At 42.6% G+C, this 22,485-nt stretch overlaps 1 protein-coding gene and 1 pseudogene across 1 annotated transcript in view; both read right to left on the reverse strand.

Moving 5' to 3' along the window:
- The window catches only part of PRLR (prolactin receptor), a 245,733-nt gene that overhangs the window by 63,702 nt on the left and 159,546 nt on the right, over positions 1-22,485 (reverse strand). Inside the window, exon 2 of the mRNA XM_075540927.1 lies at positions 2,480-2,547. The gene's annotated coding sequence lies outside the window, so the exon portion shown is untranslated. The remainder of the gene's footprint in view (positions 1-2,479; positions 2,548-22,485) is intronic.
- On the reverse strand, positions 218-11,428 carry LOC142439940 (N-acylneuraminate cytidylyltransferase-like; annotated as a pseudogene).

The raw sequence follows: 22,485 nt of genomic DNA on the forward strand, positions 1-22,485 counted from the left end.
TGGGGATGATCTTTTGAGAAAGTTTTCATTGGGAGACAGTAGGGGATATCAGCAATCTGATCACATTCAAACGTGACAACAGGGAAATTTACTTACATCAACAATAAAAGCAGAGAGACTCACGAAGACTCTCTACCTTCTTTTCCAACATTATACTAATTGATTGCAACAATTATTAACTTCTTCCGGTAGTAGAAAAAATGTGTTCTGCAAGCACTCAAATGGCACCCGGCCACCATTTCATCTGGGCAGGGGCACGGGCGTCAGCAGGAGCTCCACTCAGGCCAGCTTGCATCCAACACTTCATCAGCCACTTCATGCCCAAGAGAGGTGGCTCCACTCTTCTCAAGGCGCTAGCTTGAGGGACAGGCCATCTTCCATTTGACAATCCAGTCTGAAGGCAGCGAGGGGTGGCTGTGCACAGGCCCTCTCTGAGATTACCCTCCCTTCCCTACAACTTTTCTTTAATACATTTACCCCAATAACATCTTTCATCTCGTAGGATATTATTTCTTTTTTTTGCACCTCCTCATACATAAATGTGGCCATTCATCAGACATCCATCGATATTTCAAACTGAAAGTTTCATCTCTTTAACCTTCTCTTTGCCATATCTTAATTCTCTTCGTTCTGAAATAGGTCAGTCAATATCTGCCTTGATAGCCACATTGTGCTCAGCTCGAATTTCCTAGCGAGCCATGTTTCCACCCTGTAAGTTACCCATCTCTATCAAATGTCTTTTGGCAAAATGAAATGATCTGCTTTCATATATTCTCCATCCCAGTCTTTATGTTGAGTTCGCTTCGCTGAACTCAAATCCGGGGGCTTGGTCACCGCACACCTTCCTTTCTGAATTCACTCCATTGGAACCGATGGCGTCTCAACACAGAGCCCACAGGACCACACCTTCTTTCAGATCACCTCTGCAACTTTTTGAAGGTCAGAGGGATGCAAACATAGAGAAGTAGCTGGAACGTTTCTGATAATATCAAGCTTACTGTGATGATTAAGAAATTCTGTGATAGTATCCAGAGAGCCAGAACTGTCCTTTGAAACATCACAACTTCGCTGGTGCACTTGTGTGCACCACATGGCTTGCCACATTCTCAATTTCTTCATGGACTTTAAAACCCACACTCCAACAGGGTGAATGGAAACAGCAAGCATGGTGTTTTCAACATTTAGTTCAAATCAAAATCTACCACCTTAAGGATAGCAGGATTGAAGCATAAGCCTTAAGCCTACTCTGTGCACACATGTAGACAATGTTCTGGACTGTGCTGACTCACGGACAGGCCTCATAGAATATTTTATAGAGGTCACAAAAGGATCTCCAGACTGAGCCTCAAACTCTGGGAGACCCCTGAGACCAAGGCAGCACACAGGACCCCGCCAATAAGTGGGACCCCCGCCAGGAGCTTAATGCTTTTCGGGGGGGGGATGCCCTTGCTGCCACCAGAACTGCCCCCCCCGGCCCACCCCCACCTGCCCAGCCAGAATCAAGGCTGCCCAGGAGTGGGGGAGGTGGGGAGGGGCTTCTCCACTCCTTGGCCCCAGCTGCTGGGGAAGTAGCACTGCAGCTTAGGTGGCCAGCCCCAGCATGGTCACTCTCAAGGCTTGGAGACCTAGGTAGTGGCCCCCTTCTCCACCGCGTCCATCTTCTCACGCCTTCTCAGTTTCTGCACATCTGGGAGCTCTTCCTCCACCTCAGCATGGTGCTCCAGCCCTGCCCTCCCACAAGCCTCTGGGGGTGACTACTGTTGGTCCTGCCCACTTTAGAAATTGCCTGTAATATTTAAGGCTTTGTGTCAACTTGGCTTGGCCAGGATTCTCAGTTTAGCAGTTAAGACCTATGAGAGATTATTCTGCGGTGTGGCCTGCTTCAAATATAAGTGGATGCTGTGGGAAAACTTGTATCTGGCTTGCCATCTACACTTTGGTTCTTTGGACTTGTGTCAGCAGTCTGCTGCATTGTCTGCAAATCCTGGGAGTTGTCAGCAGACTTACAACTTGATCTTGAATTCATTCACCTCTGCAATCAGAGGCCTGCTGCTGTCTGGCCTGCTGATCTTGGGTTCCCAGGTGCTGCAGCTATGTGAGTCAGGAGAAGCCTCCAGGCTGACATCTGGTCCATGGATTTGGAAGTTGCCGGCGTCCAGAACAACATAAGCCATTTCTTGGGTGTAGACCTCTTTGTAAATATGCCTATATCATCTTCTCTGGTTTTGCTAGAGAACTTAGGTTAAGATCACAACTAATGACATTTTGGATTTTTTTTTTCTTGAGAAAAGTGGATACAGGGATGAGAGTTGAGGCAGGACAAGTGAGGGAGACTAAAAGGTACTTGAAAAGAGCAAGATGAGAGGCTATGAACATTGGTTTGAAATGATCGTTGGTGAGCCCACAGAGTGTTTGTTGGTGAAATGAGCAGTCAGACTGATGGCCGTGTGACAAAAGAGCACGTGACCAAATTCCCTACCTTCAGCATAATTCATGTGTGAAGCATCCTTAGTGTCTGGCTTCATGAACAGGAGAAGGTTTCTTTAGCTGAAAGAGGAAATGACTCATGTTAGTACCACAATGACAAACCAGTAGATATTATTTTTGGCTCACTTGGAAATGCTAGCTTGCCTAAAATCACTATCATTTTAGTAGTAAGCATATGATGGGCCTAGTTTTCTGCAACTTTATAATGAAGTCATTTCAACTGTATAGAACATTTATATAGTGAAGAATAATTCCCATATACATTTCACCCAGATTCTCTTATTAATAATATTTTGTTATATGTGTCCTTGAATGGACAAGCAATGAATGTGCTCAGCTGTTAACTGAAAGGTTGGAAGTTCAAGTCCTTCTGTCAGGATGTTCTAGTAATAGAATTATGACAAAACCAGCAGCTGAAAACCCTGTGGAGTACAATTGCACTTCAAGTCCCCTTTCAGCTGGTATCGACTCAGCAGCAATTGGTTTCCCACAGTCGACCTATTATTATCCATATTCATAGATTCTTTTTTGAATTATTTGTGAATGAGTTTCAAACATGATGCCTCTTAAGCATTTCGTTGTGTTTTCCTAAGATGCAGAGTGTTTCCTTTGACCTTCGTACACTCCAGGTGGGAGTATAAAATGGTGCAGCAACCGTGGGAAACACTAGGGCGCTCCCCTAAAGAGATTGGAAGTAGAAAAACCACATGCTCCAGTAATCTCACACCTAAGTGCATACTCGAGAGAAAGAAGAGCCATGACACAACTAGCTATGTGCACGTCCAAGCTCATCTCAGCACTCTTCACAATAGCGAAAAGGTGAAACATCCTAAGTGCCCATCGCCCGGTGAATGAATACACAAATTATAGCACACACATGCACACGCACGATGTTAAAGAATAAGGGATCTGTGAAACCCTCCACAACATGAATGAACCTAGCGGACATTACTGGTGAAATCAGTTAATCATAAAGGGACAATGTGCCTTACCCCTTTGTATGAGACAACGACTGTAAAAATTCAAGATGCAGATAATAATCACTCATTGTTTATATACACTCATTCTGTGCGTCTACATGAAATAACCATTCTTTGAAAGTTAGTAGAACTGGGAAGGCAAGAGATGATGGGTTACTAACCAGAGGGTCCCACTACACACAGCAGCGAGTCAATTCCAACACACAGCAAGCCTTTAGGACAGAGGAGACCTGTCCCATTGGGTCCCAAAGGCTGTAAGTCTTTACAGGAGCAGAAAGCCTCATCTTTCTCCATCAGAGAAACTGGTGGATTAGAACTGCTGGCCTGAGGTTAGCAGCCCAATGTGTAACCCACGACATCACAGGACTTCCTTCACTAGAGGGCAGATATGTATTAGGCTTGGGAGGAGGGAAGAGCAATATACAATAGAGGGAAGGTCAGCACAAAATGACCAAGGCAAAGGAAGACACTAGGAAGGGCACCAGAGTTAAAGGACACGGAGGTAAATACTGTTACATACGCCATCCTGCAATATCAGTAATAATCATCTAACAGTGGATACATAGACACTGAGGCTGAACAGGGGTGGGGGAAGGCAAATTGGATTACATCTACAAATATATAGAAGTATGACAAGTTATTTCTACAAATGTATTTATATGTGCTGCAAATATATTGATGAATATATTAGGGTACTAAGGTCAACGGGCTACCTTAGTTCACAAAGAGAATGTTGTACATCATACTTTGGTGTGTAGCAACTGAGGCCTTAAAAGCTTGTGAAAAGTCATCTAAGGTACAATTATCGAAGACTGAAAAACAAAGCGAATGAACAGAAAGCCAAAGTCACAAAGAAACAATTAGTTCAAAGGACTAACGGAAAACACACACGCCAACTTTCACAACCTCTGACCCTGGAAGATCTAGATGGTACCTGGCCACCACTGCTGACCGCTCAGGAAGGGGTCACAATTGGACATCTTGATTGAGAGGGAGAAAAATGTGGAACAAATCTCAACATTGTAAAATTAGATCAGGCCTGCTGGTCTGATGAAGACTTGTGGGACTGCGGCCTTTGTCACTTTCAGGTCTGGAATTGAATTCACCCTGTGGATCAATTTTACATCAACTATCAACAGGCCTATAAGGTGAGCTATAACACCATGGAGGTGCCCATTATCTAGAACAATCAACCACAGGAGAGGAAAAGGTGGCATTTATCCAGGGATAAAGCTCAGAAGGCAGGACGGGGCAGGACAGGACGAAGGAAAACATCGACGCTGGGAGAAAGTGTGAAGAGTGCAGTTACAGTCTAAAGGAGCCAAAGAGATAGAATCAGACTTGAGCCTCTGGTGGCTGTCCTTGGGTGCTGTCTAGTCACTGTCTCCTCCTGTGCCATGCTCACAATTGTTGTCGGGGTGGGGGCTGCGGGAAGCCGGTGTTACAATCAGTGTCAGAAAAAAATGGGTATGAATTATTGAAAGGAAAACCATTTTCTTATAAAATCTCACCCAAATCTCTCTCTCTCCCCCTCTCTCTCTCTCACACACACACAGACACACACACACACGCATGCACACACACATGTGAATATTCTTACCCTCCTGGAATCATTACTCCCATTACTGTTCCTGAGGGGTCTGTCTGTCCTGGATTCTGTGTGTTGAACTCATATCTGTACCAGTGTACATGCTCTGGTCAAGCCAGATTTGGAAGGTAGAACCGGGGTCATGATAGTGAGGAGAAGGAAGCATTAAATAACTAGAGGAATGTGGGGGAGAAAAGGGGAACCAATTATTTTATTTATTTTTTTATTTTAACAATTTATTGGGGCTGATACAATTCTTTTCACAGTTCATACATATACATACATCAATTGTATAAAGCACATCTGTACAGTCTTTGCCCTAATCATTTTTTCTCTTTTCTTCTTTTACATTTTATTAGGGACTCAAACAACTCTTACCACAATCCATACATATACATACATCAATTGTATAAAGCACATCCATAAGGGGAACCAATTATAATGACTGACATATAAACACTCCCCCACCCCAGGGGGACGAACAACAGAAACATGGTAAAGGGAGACAGCATATGGTATAAGATATTAAAAGAATAATAATTTATAATTTATCAGGGGTCCATGAGTGGGGTAGGGTGGTGGACGGAGGGGGAAAAAGAGGAGCCAATACCAAGGGCAAAAACAGAAAGAAAATGTTTTGAAGATGATGATGGCAACATATGGAAAAATGTGTTTGACACAGTTGATGTATGGATTGTTACAAGAGCTGTAAGAGTCCCCAGTAAAGTGATTTATTTTAAAAAAGCAACCCAAGTCCATTTTCAGACTCCATACATGACTTAAACCTCTGGGGAGTCTCCTCTGATTGTAGGTGAGGGGTGTGAATACCCTTGTGGTCAGGTGGAGGGCATTGGGCGTTCTATTACGGCAGATGGAGCGAGGGGAGAATGTGCTCTCTCATCATTTGCTCTCCCTTGGACCTATGTTAAAGTTGTTTATATATATATATATATACCGTGAAGAGGAAACACAAGTAGATTATACACACACACACACACACACACACACACACACAGTGAAGAGGAAATACAAGTAGATTAAACTCTGGCAAATCCCCTCTGACTTTGGACCAGGATGTGAACAGCCTGGCAAAGATGCAGAATGCATTGAAAATTGGATGATTGCAGATGCAGTCAGGTTAAAATGTATAATTTAATATACCTTTTGATCTATTTGTTCTAGTTTTTTATATGTTTTGCTGTCTTTTTGATTGTGGTTTTTAATCAGTCTTGCTTTGCTATTTTTGTTACATTTTATAAAATGTTTATATATATGAAATCCAGGCGAGAGAATTCTGTAGGGACAGTACCTGGATCAATGGTTTCTTGGGCGCATGGCAGGGGAGGTTGGGGGCAAACGGGGAGTATAAACAATGAAAGCAAGAATGAGGAAAATGTTTTAGAACTGATTGTGGTGATGATTGTACAACCCCCTCTTGATGTGATTGAACTATTGAATTTTATGACATGTGAATTATATGCCAATAAAGTGTTTTTTAAAAGTTAAAAAAGAATATTCTTTTACATAGCACAATTAAAATCAGAAACTTATCATTAATCCAGTAGTTACCTACAGATATTACCAAAATTTTGCCAGTCACTCCAATTGGGAAAAGAATTATGAAATTTAGTCTCGGAGACCCTCAGTGAATTTGATTGATGAATTCTAAGGACGTTGTGATTTAATTTGGAATTTGGTCACACCAAGCAATGGCTAAGGATAAGTGTGTGTCAGAGATATAGCTTTTCATTGTTTTTATCCATTTTGTATGCTGAGCAAGAATCCAAGAAGCTGGACTCTAGGAAGAAGAACATGGACTTGGGATTGTAGGAAGCCCACTAATGACCTGTTAGATGCAGCTGACACCACTTGCTTGCTGAAACCCAAGATCATTGGAAACACTTAGATAGATTGACCCAAGGTGAAAACAACCCAAGTTCTCACAGATATAAATCTGAAGGGGGGAATGATAGCAGAGCTTAAATAGTGGAAGCCCCAACTCCATTTGTAGGGTCCCCACATGGACTAAGCCTCCAGTAAACTCCCTGTGACCATAGTTGAGGGACGTGAATAGTCTTGTTATCAGACAGAAGCATTGGAAAGTCAATTATGTCAGAGTTAGGTTATAATGTAATAGCTTATCATTTGATCTCCCCTTTGACTAATTTTTAATTTGTTCTAGGTTTTAATTATTTCTGTTTTCTTTCCAATTGAGCTTCTTCACAGTTTCACTTTGTTAGTGTTATGAATTTTCTTTTAAAAATGTTTTTCTGTATATAAAATCCAGGATAGGTAAATCTAGAGAGACAGTAACTGGACTGATAGTTTGGGGGCATGGTGGGGGGGGGGCTGAGGGGAAATGGGGAGCTAAGAACAAAGAAAATGTTCAAATCAATGGATTGTGGTGATGATTAGATAATATGATTGAACTGAATTGTATGATTTGTGAATTATATGCTAATGAAACTGTTAAAAAACCAACCAACCAACAGACAAAAACATCACGATAAACACAGAGACCATTGAAGCTGTCCAGGATTTAGTTTTACGTGGATCCACTGTCAACGCTCATGGAAGGAGCAGTCAGGAAATCACACCACGCATTCCGTTAGGCAAATCTGCTGCACAAGCGGTGTTTGAAGTGTTTTAAAGCAGGGAGGTCACGGTGAGGACTAAGGTGCACCGGACCCAAGGCATGGCATTTTCAATCGCTTCATATTCATGGAACAGCTAGACTGCGGATAAGGAATTCTGGGGAAGAAGTGATACGTTTGAATTGTGACATTGGGGAAGAATATCGAAAGTACCGTGGACGCCCAGAAAACAACCAATCTGTCGTGAAGGAAGTACAGCCAGAATGCTCCTCAGAAGTGAGGATGAGTGACGGCATCGTTCTTGGGAGAGGGTCAGTGAACAAGAGACTAAATAGGTGGACTCGGGGAGTGCAATTGTGAGCTCAAACATTCCAACCATTGTGAGCCTGGCACAAGAGGAGACTGCGACCAGACGTCACCGAACGGCTGCAGCTCAGCTCTGATTCCATCTCATTGGTTCATCTAAACGGAAGGATGCTTTTCTAGGTGTAAATAGCTTTGGGGAGGAAGGGGTGGTTTTGTTCGGTGAGTTCATTGGTCTAAGATGACAGCAGTTGTGTTTCATGACTCGTGACCCTGCTGGCATCTGGCTGTAGGTTTTATGTAAGAAATTAGACAGTCGGGGACTGGCCCAGGTTGGTGAAGATGGGGCGATGAGTTGTTGGTGTGTGTGGATCTGAGTTGGGGAAAAAAGAGAGATTTCTATCTTGGGGGTCCCAATTGTATGTATATGCCTGTAGTATTTTTCAAACTTGTGATCTGCGTGAATATTTACAAAGCAAGTTTGTTTTCCATACCACAACGCATACCCATTTTGTTTGATGAGATTGATGGCAATTCCTGCAATTTGGCAGCTGTCTTCCCACATTCTCCTTGTATTTATAATTCCCATTTCTCCTTTCCTATCCCTTCTTTCCTTCTGGGCTTTCTCCCTGGACCAATGCTCCTTTAAAAACAAAAAATAAAAATAACCCCAAAACAAAACAAAAATCTTATTTGGTTGGATGTTCTAAGCAGCGCATACCCTCTTGATGCTATTGTTTACCTCGTAGGCCTCTCATTCGGCTGAAAGAGTCACAGGGGTGAGTTCAGTTTGAGAGCTAAGAGGTGTTGAAGGGCCATATTCACTTTTTGAAAAAAAAATTAAATCATTTTATTGGACGCTCATACAACTCTTATTGCAATCCACACATACATCCATTGTGTCAAGCACATTTGTACATTTGTTGCCCTCATCATTCTCAAAACATTTGCTTTCCACTTGGGCCCTTGGAATCAGCTCCTCATTTTGCTGTGAAATACAGGTGATCCCTGGTATCGCAGTGGTTCACATTATGCTGCTTATTTCAAGGCCAATGGTTTGAAACCACCAGCAACTTCTCAGGAGAAAGACGAAGCTTTCTACTCCCATAAAGCACTAACAGTCTCAGACACCCACAGAGGCAGACCTGCCCTCTTCTATGGGCTCCCTGTGAGTCAGCATCAACTTGATGACAGTGCATTTTGAGTTGGGGGTGATAGATGCACAGCCCTCTCCAATTCAGGGCCCAGTTTTGTCTTGCACCCCTTATGCAAAAGTCAACAACTGACGTGTAGTGGCAGACCAAAGGAGGCTTTCAAGTGCTTTTGGGGCCTTGAAGATCCAGCAGCCCGAGGATTTTCCCTGGAGGCAGTGAGCTCTGAACCTTTTCAACCACACATGCACTCAGCTGACAGAAGAGGGATGACAAGCAGGAGGCGGGGACGGTCACTGGTGGCTTCACAGCAGTGAGGATTTCCCTCTCGCTCTCCGAGACACACCCATTGCTCAACCAGACTGCTCCCTGCATAATGCTCCTGGCATAACGCACGGAGAGCCTGGCTGTCTCTGCAGTACAAGTCGATGCTGTGAGCAGGCCATCTGAGCATAAAACGACCGCCCAAGACATGTGCTAATGAGGTGTCTGGTGACAAACGTCTGCCTGTGACACCAACGTCGGTCTGAGCGAGGCTTCTCAGAAGCCACCAGTTTTTCTCCATCAAATGCAGCGACACTGACATTTTTATTTTTTAAAACACTAGGTCCTGGAATGCATTTTAGATTTGGGGAATTAGTTCAGGCCTTCAAGCTCTCTCTTTGAAAATGTCCCAACATGGTCCATCACAACTACTGCTCTCCTCTACCACCTCTCAAATAAAATCCAGACTCCTCACGGGCTCGCCACAGCCCCGGGGGGTCAGGGGAGGCTAGGGCGAGGCACGGGGGAAGTGGAGCACAGGGCGAAACTGTGTTGAGGTGGAAAGCATGGAGTGGCAGTAGCAATTGGGTACGCTCTGGGATAGAGGGCATATAGTGGGTCACATGTCTTTTATTCATTTGGGCAGTTCCATTTGAAGCGGGAAGTGAGCCCACTTTATTTATTATCTGTTCATTCAGTCGTTATTCAGCCTGTTAGCCCTCCTCGTCTCTACCTTCACTCAATCTTACATACTTATTCTCTGCCCTTCCCTGTCCTGTGACCTGTGGGGCTCATGTCCAAGGATTTCTTGCTTTTCAGAAGCCCCGGTTGGGTTTCACCCATAAAAGGCAGAGAATGGGAGAACAGTACAGTCAGGATCTTCTCCCCTCCTTCTTTCTCACCCTCCTTTTGGCTTGGTTCTAGCAGAGTTTGCATCTATTCTCACAGATCCAGTTGGGATCTTCTATGGCTCCAAATACCAGTGTTCCTGGAACATTCGCCTTCTGTGTGGCTGGAATTGTGTTCTCCCAGCCACATGTGGAGGTTCTAATTCCCAATACCTGTGATTATGATCTTACTGTGTAACACCAAATGGAAACCAACTCAGGGCCATTGAGTCAGTGCCAACTCCTATAACTCCTTGAGGAGACTTGGTTGTCAACTACAATGGTTTCTGGGTGAAAGCCCTGTCTTTCTCCCATGGAGCAGCCGAGGGATTTGTACTTGTGGATTGCAACCCAACTCACAATCACAACACCACCTATTGTGTGGCAGGCAACACATTTTAAAAATCTAGTCAAATTCACACGAGGCCATACTGGATTCGGGTGGGTTCTAGAACCACTGACTGGTATAGGCCTATGCTGTGTGAGAGATTATTGAGAGAGACGTAAAGAGTTAGATTCAGAACACAGGAGACATACAGGAGTCTGTGGTTTGATGATAGAGATTGGAGCGATGTATCTAGAAGCCAAGGGATGATGACATTGCCGGCAACAGTCAAAGAAGAGGAGAATGGAATCGTTAGAAGGAACCAGTGTTGTGAAAACTTTGATTTCTGACCTCTAGTTTTCAGAATCTCGAGACAGTACGTTGATTTGGCTGCAAGCTATCCTATTTGTGGTGCACTTTATGGCAGCCCTAGGCACCAATGCCCCTTGCGTTTCATTCAAGCAGAGGGGATGCTGAAAAGCCTTACTGTTGCCAACCCCTGAAACTCAACTCACTGCCATTGAGTCGATGCTGACTCATATCAACCCTCTAGGACAGGGTAGAACTGCCCCTGGAAGTTTCCGAGATTGTAACTGCTTGTCAGAATAAAAGTTCCATCTTTCTCCGGCCGAGTGGCTGGTGGTTTCGATCTATGGACCTTACAGGTTGCAACCCAACACGTAACTGCTGTGCCACCCAAGCTCCTGTTCTAACCCCGGGACCCCTCAAATGCCTGTGTGCGTAGCCCTGACCTCCCAATGTTTGCCTTCATTACCTTATCTTCAAATCTGATCTGAGGGTGTCATCCTTTACCTGCTTGGGCCTGACAGAGTCAGTGCGGGAGTACATGCCCCATTGTTTCCAATTGCTCTGGATGAGCTAGACAGAAGTCAGCTTCTTTATATAGCTTCTCATGGTAGACTACACCCATGTCGAGTAGGAAAGACTTACACTAACAACAGCTCCTTGGTCCTCTATTTAAAAGGAGCCTTGGCAGAGAGTGGGCTATGCATTGAGCTACTAACTGCAAGGTCAGCAGTTCAAACGCACCAGCTGCTCTGTGGAAGAAAGATGAGTCATCCTGCTGCCATGAGCGCTAAGGTCTTGGAAACCTCGAGGGGCAGTTTTACTCTGTCCCACAGAGTAGCTGTGAGTCAGCACCAACTCAGTAGCAGTGAGTGAGTGAGTAAGTTCCAGTGTGGTGTGTCAGTCAAAGGCCAACCTGATTCCTGGCCACATTATTGAAAATATGGACATCCAGAACAAGGAAGGTGAAGATCCTGAGTCAGTCTTTCTCCATTAGCTCCCAGTTGGAGTGCTCGGGTCATCCCTGGGGTTCCTATGTTACTAGAAGACATGTCAGTTGTCCTCAAGTATTTGAAGTTTTCTCAACTAGAATGGTGATTGAAAAATGGTTTCATGCAGGACAACAGGGTAAGTATTTCCAGCGTTGTAGGCCATAAGCTTTCTGGTACCACTAGTTTCCTTCTGTAGGACAAAAACAGCCACGGCCACTATGTAAACACAGATTTGCCTGTGTTCCAATAAGACTTTATTTAAAAACAAACAAAAAGAATGGTGGTGGGCTCACATGCCTTACTTTATTGATTCATGGTAGGGAAACAATAGCTTATTCTGGGTGTATTCAGAAGGCAGAGTTGGGTCAATGAATATAAGGGCTTGGGAGGTAAGGCTGTACTAATTTCTAATGCTGATCACTGTCTTCCAAAAGAATAAGCTGCTTCACAAGACAGTGAGCATCCCATCACATAAGGGTCCAAAAGCAAACAAACAAAACCAAAAGAGAGCGAGTATTGTAGAACAACATTCTGCTGATCACAGAGAATAAATCAGATTACGTGCTGTTATGTCACATTTGTCCTTCTATTTTGCCCACTCTTGCAAGTCTTGTGTAGTGCCCAAAACATCGTGGGTGTGACACCTCCCCGCCCCCAACACACACACATACACACACACACACACACACACACTTGGGTCAAAGGGACTCTAAGTAAATTCTTGCTGATAGATTAATTGAACAAATTAATTAGTCTTCAGTACACTCATCCCTACTCAGAACATTAAATGAGTTCAATTATCTCTAACAAGCCTTAACATTGGAGGATTTTTCACTGAAAATAACAGACATACTAATCAACATTTGTCACATTCTAAAAATATGCCAGGTACACTGGGCTGAGAACTCAACATGAAGTATCTCGTTTAGCTCTCCCTCAAGTACCTGTTGGGCTTATTGGGGGCATCAAGTTACCCATGAAGACCCTACTTGACAAAGTAGGATACAGGGGCGGTTCTTGGCTGTCTTATTTATGGAAGCATATAGTTGGGTCTTTCCAGGGTCCTTTGGTAGACTAAAACCACCGGTCTTCAGGTTGCAGTTGAATGCGTTATTCCACTTGTATTACCAAAGAACCTGGAACTCAAAGTGCTTGCGTGGTCGAGGAACGGCAGAATTAAAGCTTTAATACAGCTCTCTTGGATGACAAAGCCTGTGGTATAACCAGATCCCCAGGCTGTTTCTCATTCATTCATTTGCTTTCCACAAACACCAAGTTACTGCCTGCTAGTTCAGAACAATTTCAAGAGCTGAAGATATAACCTTGGATTAAAAGAAATAAATCAAGTTGGGAGTCTGAAGCAACGCACATTCTGAATGAGAGCTAATGGGGCGATGTAGCATTGGATTGGCTGCAACAGAGCAAGACGCTGCCTACTCCTGCGCCACCCTCGCAATCTTTGCCATGTTGGAACTCATTGTTGAAGCCACTGTTTCCATCCATCGCATGGAGGACCTGACCCTTTTGTTTTTCTTTGCTGACATTCTACTTTACCAAGCACGAGCTGGGAAAGTACACAGCAGTTGAACTCTTGGCTTCCAACACAGATTTGTTTGTTGTTCTGCTAATTAACAGTCTAGTTGACATTCTTTGCCAGCACCATAATTAAAATGCATCAGTTTTATTTGGCTTTCTTTATTCGCTGTGCTGCTTTCACATATTGGAGTGATTGAAAATATGCATCAGGTGTACCTTAATCCTCAAGACATCTTTACTTTCTACGTTAAAGGGGTCTTTTGCCAAAGATATGTCTGATTCAATATGTTGTTTGATCTCTTGACTGCTGCTTCCATGGGCATTGATTGTGGATCCAACAAGATGAAATTCTTGACAACGTCAATCTTTCCTTTGTTTATCATGATGTTGCTTAGTCCAGTTGAAAGGATTTTTGTTTTCTGTAGATGAGGTGTAGTCTACATTGTAGGCTTAAGGCTTGGATCTTTATCAGTCCTTTTTACTTTCAGTGAAGGATGTGTCATTTTAACATCCTAGGTTGTTGATGAGTCTTCCTCCGATCCTGGTACCAAGTTCTCACAATCCAGCTATCCAGATTATGTGCTCAGCCTGTGTATTGAAGAAGAATGATGAAATGATACAATCCTGATGCACAAATTTCTTGATTTTAAATTATTTAGTATTCCCTATCCTGTTCAAAGTACAGTGGTTACACTTTGGGCTGTGGTCCACGTGGTCTGTAGTTCAAATCCACCAGCAGCTCTGAGGAAGAAAGACTGGGCTTTCTACTCCCATAAACCTTTGTAGTCTTGGAAACCCACAGGGAGTTGCTATTAGTCAGCAATGACTTGATGGCAGTGAGCGTTTACTTTGTTCAAACCAGCTGCCTTTTATTCTATGTACAGGTTTCACATTAGCACAATGTGTTCTGGAATTCCCCTTCTTCACAGGGTTATCCATAACTTGTTATCGGCACGAGCTGAATGTCTTTGCCTGGTAAATACAACACATGCACACAGCTTTCTGGTATTCTCTACTTTCAACAAAGACTCATCTGACCTCAGTTATGATGTACCTGATTCCATATCCTCTTTTGAATCCAATTTGAATTCATGTTGTACCCTGTCGGTGTACTGCTGTAATTGTCTTTGAATTATCTACCACAAGACTTTATTTGAATGTCACATTAATAATATTGTGTGATAATTTCCTCCAGTTGGCTGGCCATGTAGCTATCTTCCAATTTTCTTGGCAGTTATTCATGAGCATGCTCATCGCTGCATCTGTTAGTTGAACTATTCCTGTTGGCATTCTGTTAATTCCCAGAGCTTTGTTTTTCTTTTGCCAGTGCCTCCAGTGCCCATTGGGCATCTTCCTTCAATGCCATCAGTTTCTCCCTAGGTCTATTCTACCGCCCGGAGGTGGGGTTGGATGCTGACAACTCTTTTTGGTACAGCAACTCTATACAGACTTTCCACCTTCTTTTCACGCTTGCAGGGTCCTTCAATAGCCTGCCCATAAAGTCCTTCACAATTTCAACGTGATGTTTACTTTTTTCTTTGCATCTTTCAGCTTCAGTGATGCTGAGCAGATTCTTCCCTCTGGTTTTCTTAGTTCAGGCTTTTGCACACTTGAATATAAGGCTTCACTTTCTCTTCTTAGGCTGCCCTTTGGAAATTTCTGTTTAGCTCATTTAATTAATCATTTCCTCCATTTGATTTAGGTATCCTTTTTCAAAAGCAAGTTTCATGGTCTCTTCTTTCTTTTATGTCTTTTTGATGACCTTTGATTTCTTCCTGTATGATGGGGTTTTATGAATATACAGTGTTACTACCCATCTTTCAATCTGTCATATTGTGGTGACTTGTATATTATCATGATGTTGGACTGGTATTTCAAATACCAAGAGAACCATCCAGGCTTCAGTGGTGCTAGCAGTTAAATTAGAGTACAACAATAACAACAACAGTAATAAAAGAAACCCTGGCTGTTTAATTCTAACATTTCGTTAATGTAAACTCTATGGGACACAGAATACTATGAGACTGGGATTTGCTTAATTTACATGTGTCATCAGGTTAGACCAATTGCTGTAAATAACACCTTGTTTTGGAAAGAGAAGAGCCAGTGAGGGAAACACTCAGCAAGATGGGTTAAGATAATGCCACGCTCGTGCACTCAGCTCATGGGTAATGGGGATTACAGGGGCCCAGGAGCACGCCACAGTTTGTTCTGCTGAACAAAGGGGTGCCATAGGTTGGAGTTGACTTAATGTAACTAGCAACAGCAACAGAAATGCAACCAACGCATGAGAAAACACTAAATGACAATTATTTACAAGGCACCGTGGGTTAAAAGGAAAATCAATATTTCCTTTCCACAGCAGAAGTGAAGGTGAAAGGTCCAGATGACAGATTTATCAAGCTCGCTCTTGGTAACTGGTAAGTCTTTAGTCTTGACAAATTGTCAGATTTGTTGAAAGACTCAGAAGGAAGCTTCAGGAATCTGGCAACGGATACAAATCCCATAGATGCTCAGATGAAGCCGTTTAAAGGAAAAAGTCAAGCACATCCAATAAAACAATCAGGATTCACTCCTAATGGGAGGGTTGCATCTAAACATGATCAAACTGGGAAACCAGAGGCAACAGAAGGAAAGGGGTGGATAAAGCCACAAAAATAAAAGAGGAAAAAATAATTCTTGTTAAAACTCCCCTTTTGCTTTTGCTGAAACAAACCAATATGAGTAGTCTAACTTCTATCTCCTTTCATCCCTGGTGTCAAAAACTAATATTTGTAATACAGTATATACTTGAATATAAGCCGACCCAAATATCAGCCGAAGCACCAAAGATGACCACAAAAACAGCATTAAAATGTGCTGAAAAACTCGGCATATACACAAGTATGTATAGTGCATGGCACAATATGGACAGCATCTAACTCATTGCAAGAAATATTCCAGCACATCGCCTTTCATAAATGGATCGTGCCTTACTTGGGAGAGGTACTGCTCCTGGGGTCATTGGTAGTGGAAGAAACCAAAAGGAAATTCCTACCTCTTTCTTGAGACTGAAATGGAGAGTGTGGAAGAGAAAATCAAAACAAGGTCAAGCAGGGGAAAGCCAAATCAATTGTCAGGCCCAATAGGCAGGTGCCGATTGAGAATGGGAGATGGAGCCTAAAAGGTCAGGTTTTGGGGGAATGCAAGCCTAGGAGGGGAAGTGAAAGAATTTAGGATTGTGTGTGTGTGTGTGTGCACGTGCACCAATAACAAGAAGGAGGTGTGGGTTGCCTTAGTTGAAGGCACAGGGTAGGAATGGACAAACATCAATAACATACTCTTGTGACTCTAGATGTTCTTTTGCCAGTGGGTTGCACATTGATTTTTAGAGGAATAAATTATTATAGCACCAGCAGATTCTTTTCTTTTAAATAATGGCAAAGGCGAAAGGCAAAAATAATAGTTAATTAACATTCCTCAAGCCACAGACACGATTTCTAAGCATTTCCATGCATTATTTCATTTAACCTTCACAAGTATATTTTAAGGAGAGTGATTGATTGAAAGATTTTAAACCCCAAGTGAAACAAGGATGGAACCTGTAAACTGTCATAATAAAGTACATGTCCTAGTTATTTGTTCATTTATTCTCTCACCTATTAATTTAGCCCAAAGTTACTGAGGTCATACTATTTGCTAAATACTGTTCTCAACTCATGAAGCAGCCAGCAGGGAAGAGCTGAAACAATATAAATCTTCTGCACAAGACCTCCTTAAAGTGTTGAAAAGCAAGGCTACTACTTTGAGGACAAAGGTGCCCAAACCCAAGGCATGGTATTTTCCATGGCCTCGTATGGGCGTGGGAGTTGGGCATTCAATAAAGAAGACCAAAGAAGAATCAATGCATTTGAATTATGGTGTTGGTGAAGAAGAATATTGAAATGCTGTGACTGATAAAATGACAAATAGATCTGTCTCGGGAGAAGAACACCGCCAGAGTCCTCCTTAGAGGCAAGGATGCCAAGACTTCATCTTATATATTTTGGGCTCTTTGTCAGGAAAGACCAGTCCATGGAGAAAGACCTCTTGCTTGGTGAAATGGAGAAGGCTGTTTAATGAGATGCGCTGACACAGTGGAGGCATCAATGGTCTCGAGCATAGGCACACTTGTGAGATGGCACAGGCCCGGGCAGTGTTTTGTTCTTTTGGACAGAGGGTCACTATGGTCAGAGCTAACTCCATGGCACCTAACAAAAACAACGACGACAGCAACACCAACACGAGGAGAATCCCAAGAGAGCTGGATGCAGGTGTCAGAAGAAAAGAAATCCATAGGCAGGTAGACCAGGAGTTGAGAGTGGGAAGGGATGTACGAGCTCTCACAGATGTTGTGTGCCTTCTCTAAAATCAGGCAGCATTGCTAAGATCGTTGACAAAATATTTCCAGAGGCATTAGAAGAGAGAAATAATACATATAGAGAGAGATCTAAGATCAATAACAGAATAGTGCACTGTCATGCTGGGAAAATTTCTCAGGTTCAGACATTACTGGCCAGTGCCTTGTTCTCCTTCTCTGACATCGCTCACAAGGATTTGCATTTATTGACTTGTAAAAGGGCTGGAAGCCTCCCTGGAGGAAAAGAATCAACCTGACAGCCTGGGAAAGACCCACTCCAGATTAGAAAACAGAGCAGAAAGACTAGAATCTAAATCACAATTCGTTGAAGAGAAAGGTGCATTCTGGGGTTCTGAGCTAGATTCAGCAATTTGACCATTCCTGGCTCTTTGAGATGGTAGGTGCACCCAGTGAGAAACGGACAATGTACGTGTGAATTGAAATAACCATCAAGCTAAGTGGGCTGTTATCCTGGAGTTCCATTAACTTTGCTGTTAGGGTTGGAACATGGAAGAATTATTCTAAATTCAGAAGAGTATTGAGGGAATGAAGATTGCCTACTTAGAGACAATGAGTTTGTTGAGAGGGACACCTCTGTGAAACCTTGAAGTCTGGGGTTGCAGCTTTGGTTTGGTTGGCATGACAACCAGACCTGACTCATGGAAAACAGAAAGCTTTTGGGAAATTTCCAGAAACAGGTGGGGTAACAGACTCTGTAAAGAGCAATACTTCCTACAATAATTATTTAAAAAAACCCCTAAAACCGGGACTAATGGCCGTGCGGCATTCATATAAAGGGAGTGGGGTGTTCATGCAAAGAACGACCACATTCAACCATATTGAGGAGTTCAAGATATTTGAGTTATATAACGGAAACTTCTCAAAGTTATTCAACATCGTCAGTACTGTCTCACACTGCAAGAGTTCTTCACTAAGGGAATTATTCCCGCAGAAGCTAGATGGTTGATCATCTGGTAGGGATGTAATACATAGAATTCCTAAAGTGAGAAGAATGGCAGAGCGTATGGAGCATAAGTTATCCCCCAATTTTAAGAGACTCTGCTTATATTGCACTCTGACTCCTAGTAGCCCTATAGGACAGAGCAGAACTGCTCCATGGGGTTTCGAACGTTGCAAACCTGTATAGAAGCAGATTGCCAGATCTCTCTCCAGCAGAGCAGTCGGTGAATTCTAATGGATGCCGATTTGTTGATTAGTACCTGAGCATTTTAAGCATGGGTGCCTCCCCAGATTCTGTCCAGTGTATTGTGGGGAAATGCTAAAGGTCAAATGGAAGGAGTAGCCAAAGAGAAAGAGAAGATAATGGTATCACTCAATCTTACTAGAGAACTTCCATCCTCCATCTGTTTATCATGATATTACCTAAGTGGTTAAAGTTGTGGGGATTTTCATGTTCTTTACATGAAGTTGGATATGGATCAAGAGGGAATTGTGTGACCAGTGCAAGGGAAAGCTGCAGAGTTTAAAATCACAAAAGACATGTATCAGTGTGGTATCCTCTTATCATACTTATTCAATCTGTATGCTGAGTAAATCATCAGAGAAGTTGGATTTTATGAAGAAGATGGTGGCAGCAGAATCTGAGGAAGGCTTATTAACAACTTGATTACGCAGATACCAATCTTGCTTGCTGAAAGTGAGGACTTGGAGCACTTGTTGATGAAGATCACAGATGCTAGCCTTTAGTATGGGTTCTAACTCAATGTAAAGAAAACCCAAATCCTCACCACTGGTCAAATAGCTAACGTCATGATAAATGGAGAAAAGACTGAAGTTGTCAAGGGTTTCATCTTGCTTGAATCCATAGTCAATGCTTATAGAAGCAGCAGTCAGGAGATTAGAGGATGCACTGCATTAGATAAATGATCTGCACAAGATCTCTTTAAAGTGTTGAAAAGCAAGGGGTTTCTCAGCACAGGAACCCCAGATCCAAAGGACATTTTTCTGCTTCTGGCTTTTTGTTTACTTGGTGGTAGTGCGCTCCCTCTCTTTCTGCTTACCTTCTCTCTTCTTTTATCTCTTGTAAGATAAGAGGTAAGGCAGGGTGCACCCCAAGGAAACTTTCCTTATATAGAATCAGGGCAGCCAATTGATTAAAGGTGTTGTCCTCCATCCTAACCCTGCCTCATTAACATAAAATACATAAAGGAATCCTAATTAGCATAACATAGTCCTGTTTAATGCTGCATAACTTAATCCTACTTCCCTGCTTCATTAACACAGAAAGGTCAAAATTAACACCACATCATGGAGTGCAATTACATCAGACTACACTATAAGGGATGACTGCACCCTTATATAACTGCCAAACCAAATCATTATATAATTGTCAAACTACTGAGTAACAGGCCCTAGTCACCCAAGTTGACACATATTTTGGGGTGGAGGGGGGGTCACAATTCAACCCAAGATGGTAGATTAGTCCATAATGCCAAGAGCTGCAGAGAAAGATTATATTACAACACTGGTTTTACAACTGGGCAAAAGAAGACTTGTTAGAATTTTGAGGGTCATATTCGAGAAAAGAAGAGCAGTGTGTTAGACAAGGTTCTCTAGAAAAACAACCAGGACACTTATGATGATATAGATAGAGATAACACAAAGGAATATAATAGTTAATTAGTCCACACAGCACTACAGAGGGCTCAGTTCAACTCACTTCAATGGAACAGTTAATATACTGGAAGTCCTTCAACTCACAAGGGCTGCTGGACCCAAGGTCAAGAAAGCAGACAGATAAGTCTCCCCTAGGGTAATGCAGGCAGTCCAGGCCACAGGCAGCAAACAGCAGGGCAGTCGCCAACAGTCAGCAGCTCAGGAGCTTAGTGAAGCAGGTCTGGATGGGATATTGAACTCAAGCAATGCAAGAGGACAGAATCCACCAGCCTCAAGCTCAAGCTCAAACTCAAGCTTAAGGGATATATATACCAACAGCTTGGCAAAGCAGGTCTTGAAAGAACCTTAAGCTCTAGCAACACAATCCACCGGTTGGCTGTTCTACCGGTAGTGTAGCTCATAAGTTGAGGCAGAGAACTAACTAAAGCAGCCACACACTTGTCTGATCACCAGAGAGCAAGAGAGAGAGGAACAGGGCTTTATCTCTTTGTCCTCCGATCCAACTGTGACCTTATTAATCCCGCATGTTCCTATTGGCTCACAAGCAGCAATAAGAGACATAAGAGAAAGGGATAGAAAATAAGGGTATCATGAGAAATGGGAAAGAATAATAAACACACATAAATTATATATAGAGAAGAAAACCCGCGTGGATACAGTTCTATGACTTGGAGCAAATCAAGTTGTATTATTCAGGAGTGAAGTAATAGATCTCATTTCTAAGATGTTTTGTCCCATCTTTGTTAAAGACAAATAATCTTCGGACTAGAAAGGTCTGAGCAAACGCTGGTGATACTGAACCATGGCGTGTGACTGATGAACAGGTTTGAAGGCCCACCAGGCTCAAAAACAAAGGTCGCTGGGCCTAAATGGCTTATATTTCACAACTAGAAGAATGTCAAGGCTACTGATGCTGGTTCAGCAACGTTATCTGTCAGTTCTTGGGGGAAAATAAAAGACACGGAGAAGGACCATAGGCAGGCAAATGTCTAAATTTTAGAAAGAAAACATCCACTTTGGTTTCTACAACTTAACTCTTCTGAACTTCATATTGATCTCTACCAAATTGCCTGAGTAAATTACTAGATATCCCTGCAAAGTCAAGATATGGTCATCAGGAGCCTGTGATGGTTAAGTTTTGTGTCAACCTGGTGTACTTGTGGGAAGTTTTGGGTGGAATTCAACCTCTCAATTAGGAAAGGAGTCAGTGCAAGCAAGGACGAAGGGAGTCCATGAAGAATGACCTTTCTTTAGAAGGTTTTTAGAAAGACTCTGGTGTCTCTATTTGCTTTAATAATGAAACTCCCTAGTCTCAGGGAAGTTTACTACATGTAATTTGAATACATCCATCCTTGAACTAATGGATCTAATTACTACAAGGATGCTGTAGACGTAGGGTATTTTGGCAAAACCTCTAAGAATTCTCTATAAAGATGGATAATAAATTCACTTATAAGTGAATTTATAAGTGACTGAATATTTATAAACATTGATTGAGGTAATCAGAAAGAGTTTCTCATGGTGGGTTTCAGACTCTCTTCTTGACATAGTCTAGACAGGGCATGACAAGAGTGGGGTGCAAAAACGTTTTGAGAGACTGCAGTCATAGATGCGATCGAATAAAATGACACTTACGAGAGAGAGATAAAGGCCTGTATTTGGGTAGTATCTGATCCTCTCCTATTTCCTTTCCTAAGCACGGCACCAGGAAGAGATAGACTAACAGGAACACATGGAAAAATATGTGGACGACCAAGTGATTAGAAGTGACTGTAGGTCAACAGTGCTATCTGGTTGCCAAAAACTTTTGGATGATTTGGGGTTTCATTAACCACACAAACTTTCTAAGTTTCTAGCACGTGCTGTTACGTTAGGCAGAGTTCTCTAGAGAAACAAAACCAGGACACTTATGAATATATATATATATACATATATATATATATATGATAGGTTTATACAGCGAGAAGGAATATATACAGTGAGAAGGAATATAAAGGCTAATTAGTCCACACAGCAGTACAGAGGACTCAGTTCAACTCACTTTTGTGGAACAGTTA

The sequence above is a fragment of the Tenrec ecaudatus genome, chromosome 2, assembly GCF_050624435.1.
Source record: "Tenrec ecaudatus isolate mTenEca1 chromosome 2, mTenEca1.hap1, whole genome shotgun sequence".
Classification (NCBI taxonomy): Eukaryota; Metazoa; Chordata; class Mammalia; order Afrosoricida; family Tenrecidae; genus Tenrec; species Tenrec ecaudatus.